Consider the following 6,255-nt stretch of genomic DNA (forward strand, 5'->3'; position numbering starts at 1 on the left):
TTAAAATCTTCTTGATTTTGACCTTCTCAACTACAACATGAGTAGTTGTTAGATTCATCAAAATATGGCGCATACTGTGTCTCTGGGAAGTGTCCCATTTCATTTGATTGTTCATACTCTATCATTCCTTGTTGATATTCCCATCCACCATTAGCATAATGACATGAATTATTTTGTGGTGTTGGGCAATATCCTATGAATTTGTCTTGATCATTTTATGGCTCTGGAGCATATCCCCACTGGGTGGATTGCTCATAATCTGTCATTTCTTGGTGATATTCCCAGCCACCACTAAGATAATGACTTGAATCATTTTGTGGTGGTGGGCAATATCCTATGAAATTTGTTGGATTAAAAGATGAGATGAAATCTATTTGAATTATGTAAGAGACAATCACCAATGAAAATTGAAATTACTCATATCATAGATGAGCATTTCTTAGTGAGGCAATAACGCAAACACCTAAGTATCAAGAGAAAATAAAAAAAATTAAAAAATTAAAAGAACTTAAATACGAAAACAAGAAATACATAATTTAGAATTATCACCCAGTTAATCATTGTTGATCTAAATCAATCCCCGGCAACGGCGCCAAAAAACTTGATGAGGGAAAATCGATTCCACACAAACTAACCGGCAAGTGTACCGGGTCGCATCAAGTAGTAATAACTCACCAGAGTGAGGTCGATTCCACAGGGATTGATGGATCAAGTAACTTTAGTTGGGTGGTTAATCTAGTCAAGCTAGTGGTGAAATAAGCAAAATGAAAAGAAAACAGTAAATCAAAGGCAAGTAAAGAAGCTCAAAGAGAAATAACTGAGAACAAAGAGTCATCAGGGATTGGAGATATCATAATCCATCATGAATCAAATGGGTCTTAACTCCTTTCTCAATCATATGAGTAGATCTATGGCAGATTGTAATTGATTGAATCCCAATTTCTTGGCAATCCAATCTCTCTAATCACAATCAATCTTGCCAATTCCTTGATCCAATTGTCATGCGAAGAGGTTAAATGCAAGTCTCTCATCTATAAGCCACACAAATTCTCAAGACCTCAATTCCTCCCAAATAGTATTGATCAAGAGAATTGTGAAGGATAGAGCCCCAATTTTAATGCCCATGATTCCCCTTCCGAGGCTCACACAAGCATTCAACAGATTCAAACCCCTTCCGGAGTGAATGAATCTCAACCAAAACAGAGGATATCCTATAGCTACACAAATGATTTGAGAAGAAGTTCACTCAATCATGTGAATTATAATAGAGCTCTTCCCCCTAATGAATTGGAGTTTAGTGGATCATAGCTCTAAGAACACTTGCAGAAAATTTAAATTGCAAGAAAATAAATCAAGCTCAATATGAACAAAAATGTAAACTTGCAGAAAGGTAAATTGTAGAAGAGAAGTGTAGGAAAGTGAAATTGCATAAACTAAACTAAATTCAATTCAATACAAGTGAAATTTAAAATTACAGAAAAGAAATTCTAAGCTAAGCTCTCTGGAGTCTCTAATCTTCCAAGAAAGCTCTGAAGTCTCTAATCCTCCATCCTCTTTCTACTCTTACTCCTACTGCAGCCTATGTTTTTCATCTTCAAACATTCTTCTATTTATAGTCTTTTTCTTTTCCCTAAATGGGTCTTCAGTACTTGGATGTGGGCCTTGGCCTTGATTGAAGCAAACTTGGAGTGGCTCTTTAGTAACGTTGACAAGCTAACGTTCATGACATGCATGGTGCCATTTTGTATTGAAGTTGGCCTTAACATTGGTGGAAACATTTGTGTATAAATGTTGGGTCAAACGTTACATAAAAAAATGCATTCTGGGTGTTAGCAGCAATGTTTGACTCAACGTTAGTGCACCAACATTCGCTTATTCACGCGTGTCCATGACCCACGCGTACGCGTGAAGGATGAAACTTCGCCATTTCACGCGTACGCGTCGCCCACGCATACGCGTCCCTTGCCATTTTCCTATTTCCATACGTACGCGTCTTCCACGCGTACATGTCATAACAATTTTTTCCAAGGATGGCATCGCGTACGTTGGACTCAATGTTAGACCCAACACTGGACCACCAACGTTTGCCTATCCACGCATACGCATGACCTACGCGTGCCCGCCGATTGGCTAAAACACACATCCACGCGTATGCGTCAATGCAAATCTTCCAACTTCAGATTTTGAGATTTTTTCGCGCACATTGGAGGTAACGTTGGACCACCAACGTTGCCTCCAAAGTTGGCACACTTTCAGCCTCAACGTTGGACCCATAGTTGGATTCCAACTTTGGCTCCAACTATGGTCTCTTGATTTGAAGTTGGGGTCATAGTTGGAGTCCAACTTTGGCTCCAACTATGCACCTCTTTATCTTCATCAAAGTTTGAGGTCACATTGGACCACCAACTTTGGCTCCAATGTTACCTTCTTTTCTTCTTCCTTGCCATTCCTCTACTCCTTTCCACCTATCATCAACCAAACAAATGCATCAAAGCCTTGGTATAATCACCAAATTTTGCATTATTCATAACATCAACTAAATCTTGCAAAAATCTCATGAAATTGCATAAAATTAACAATATTTGATTGAATCAATACAAGCATGAATTTCTCATCCAAACACTTATTTATTGCCTAAAAATGCATGAAAACCAAGTAAAATAGATGAAAAAGGCTTGTGAAACTAGCCTAAGATGACTTGTTATCATTGTCTCCGAACAAGCGCTTCTTTAACGTCATTAGCTTGACGGTTGGCTCCTTACGGAAATTGATATGGGCTCAAAATTTTGCCCCTTATAGTGAATTTTCTTCCTATCCTCTCATGGATGAGCTCCACATGCTCTAGAGACAAGACACGACTCACTATATGTGGTATGACTGGCTTCTTGGTGAAGAGAACTCTCATGCCAGATGAGAGGCCTTCAGTGGGGACTTTCTTATCCCTCCATCCTTTAGGTACTTTCTTCTTAGTACCGTTGCTCATAGTGCTTGTTGATGGCTACCCAACACCAAACTTAGAATTTATGTTTGGGGCTTTAGCAAAGCTCTGCACTGAAAGAGATGGTTGGAACACTAAATGTTGCATAGTCATCTCTTTTTTTTAGAGGGAGAGTTCGGGTAAGGCATCTTGAACAAGATGTGATTCTCCCCTAGTTGTAAAATTAGTTCTCCCTTAGCTACATTAATGATAGCATTGGAAGTGGCTAGGAAAGGTCTTCCAAGGATGATGGATTCATCCTCATCTTCCCTAGTATTTAAGATAATAAAGTTTACAGGGATGTAAAGGTTTTCAACCTTCACCAAGACATCCTCTACTAAGTTATATGCTTTCTTTATTGACTTGTCTGCCATCTCTAGTGAGATGTTTACAGCTTCAACCTCAAAGATTCCCAGCTTCTCCATTACAGAGAGTGGCATGAGGTTTATACTTGACCCTAGGTCACACAAAGCCTTCTCAAAGGTCATGGTGCCTACGGTGCAAGCGATTAAGATGCATCCGGGATCCGGAAGCTTCTGAGGTAGCTTCTGCTTAACCAAAGCATTGAGTTCTATGGCAAGCGGATTCTTCCTCAAAGGCTTTGTACCAAACGGCTTGGCATTCAGCTTCATAAGAGCTCCTAGGTACCGAGCAACTTGCTCTTCCCTAGTGTCCTTATCCTCATCCGAGGATGAGCATTCATCAGAACTCATGCATTGTAGGAGTGCATGCAAAGGAACCTTTATGGTCTCTATATGATGCTTGGCTTCTTTTAATTCTTGGATGGAAATTTCTTCAGTGGATGCTGAACACTCAGTAGGTATGACATTACTGGAATTCAATGCCAGGTTTGGTGGCTCTTTGGGCATTGATCGCCCATCATGAATCCTTTCACTGGCATTCAACGCTAGTTTCTTTGCCAAGTTGGGCGTTGTACGCCCAGTAAGACCTTCCTTACTGGCGTTTAACGCCAGAGTCCCTGCCAGTTTGGGCATTGAATGCCCAGTAAGGGCTTCTTCACTGGCATTCAATGCCAGCTTTGATGCCTGTTTGGGCATTGAATTCCCAGCGAGGTATTTCGCATTGGCGTTCAACACCAGCTTCGGTGCCAGCTTGGACGTTGAACGTGCAGTGACGTTTTCTTCACTGGCGTTTAATGCCATCTCAGTCTATCCAGATTCGGTCGCAGCCTCTATGGTGATGGCCTTGCACTCTTCTCATGGGTTCACTTTAGTGTTACTAGGAAGAGTGTCAGGAATAGCCTTAGGGATTCTCTTGCTCAGTTGACTAACTTGTACCTCCAAGTTTCTAATGGAGGATCTTGTTTCAGTTATGAAACTATGAGTAGTCTTAGAGAGGTTGGAGACTATAGTTACTAAGTCAGCAAGGTTCTGCTTAGGGGTCTCCATATGTTCTTGAGAAGATGGGAATGGTGGTCTATTGTTGAACCTATTTTGGTTCCTTCCACCTTGATTGTTGTTGAAGACTTGCTGAGGCTTCTGTTGCTCCTTCCATGAAAGGTTAAGATGATTTCTCCATGAGGGATTGTAGGTGTTTCCATAGGGTTCTCCCATGTAGTTCACCTCTTCCATATAGGTCAGGATCATAAGCTTCTACTTCAGAGGAAGCTTCCTGAGTGCTACCAGCTGCAGTTTGCATTTCAATCAAATACTAAGAGATCATATTGACCTGCTGGGTCAATATCTTGTTATAAGCCAATATGGCATTCAGAGTGTCAACTTCAAGAACTCTTTTCTTCCGAAGGACCCTATTACTCACAGGGTTTCTCTCAGAGGTGTACATGAATTGGTTGTTTGCAACCATCTCAATAAGTTCTCTTGCTTCTACAGGCATTTTCTTTAAGTGGACTGATCCACCTGCAGAGCTGTCTAATGATATTTTGGACATCTCAGAAAGACCATCATTGAAGATGCCTAGGATAGACCATTCTGAGAGCATGTCAGAAGGACATCTCCTGATTAGTTGCTTGTATCTTTTCCAAGCTTCATAGAGGGATTCATCATCTTTCTGTCTAAAGGTTTGAACTTCCACTCTGATTTTGCTCATCTTTTGAGGAAGGAAAAATTTGGCCAAGAAAGCATTGACCAACTTTTTCCAAGAGTCTAGGCTTTCTTTAGATTGAGATTCCAACCATATCCTAGCTCTGTCTGTAACCGCAAAAGGAAAGAGCATAAGTCTGTAGACCTCAGGATCAACTCCATTGGTCTTAACAGTGTCACAGATTTGCAATAATTCAGATGAAAATTGATGTGGATCTTCCGGTGGAAGTCTATAGAACTTGCAGTTCTATTGCATTAAAGAGACTAATTGAGGCTTAAGTTGAAAATTGTTTGCTCTAATTGCAGGTATAGAGATAATTCTCCCATAGAAATTAGAAGTTGGTATGGTGTAGTCACCAAGAACCTTTCTTGCTTCTCCTCTATTATTAGCATTATCTGCCATGTTTTCAACTTCTTGTTCAAAAATTTCTATGAGGTTTCCTTTGGAATGTTGGGCCTTATCTTGTTGTAAACACTTCCTCAGGCTCCTCTCAGGTTTATGATCAAGATCAAAGATAGATTCTTTATTGATGCATGAAAACTTGTCTCTCAACAAATTCCCCTTTGGCAAGTATACCGAATTTGTCGTCAAGTAAAAACTCATAATAGAGTGAGGTCAAATCCCACAGGGATTGATTGGTCAAGCAACTTTAGTTGGAAGAGTATGCTAGTTGAGCTAAATAGAGTGTAGTTTGAGAATTGCAGAAAATTAAATGACGGAAAAGTAAATAGCAGAAAACAAAGTGTAGAATCTTAAATGGGGATTTGGGGTAATGATCATGAAAATAAATGACAAGAAATAAAGAGAATGGGTAAGATCAAAAATGGGGATTCATTGGGCTCAGGAGATGTTGCATTCTCTGGATTAAGTTCATTTTCATCTCTTCCTCAATCAATGCATCTATTGATCTCCTTGGCAATCTTAGGTGATTAGATTCCAATTCCTTGGTAATCCAATCTCTCTAAGCTTGAACAATTGCCCAATTCCTTGATTTAATTGCTCATGGGAAGAGATGAAGTATGGTCACTGATTATACCACATGTATTTCCAAATCAAAGTATTGGGAGGATTACATGTCACTATATCCACCCAGACCCCAATTTGGTCCAACATGAGAAAGCATTTCTAGCATGATCTCCTCATCCCTTTTCCAAGGCTCAGAGGAGATCCAATTATGGAGAGTTTCTTTTCGAAGACAACTAACCAATTGAAATAAG

At 39.9% G+C, this 6,255-nt stretch overlaps 1 non-coding gene across 1 annotated transcript; it reads left to right on the forward strand.

The window, feature by feature from the left end:
• Window positions 1–4,929: 4,929 nt before the first annotated feature.
• LOC112716499 (small nucleolar RNA R71) lies at window positions 4,930–5,038 on the forward strand. Its single transcript, XR_003160373.1, has one exon. It is a non-coding gene; the product is annotated as a small nucleolar RNA R71 (small nucleolar RNA).
• The last annotated feature ends 1,217 nt before the right edge of the window (window positions 5,039–6,255 follow it).

Source organism: Arachis hypogaea, chromosome 1 (genome assembly GCF_003086295.3).
Source record: "Arachis hypogaea cultivar Tifrunner chromosome 1, arahy.Tifrunner.gnm2.J5K5, whole genome shotgun sequence".
NCBI classification, from domain to species: domain Eukaryota; kingdom Viridiplantae; phylum Streptophyta; class Magnoliopsida; order Fabales; family Fabaceae; genus Arachis; species Arachis hypogaea.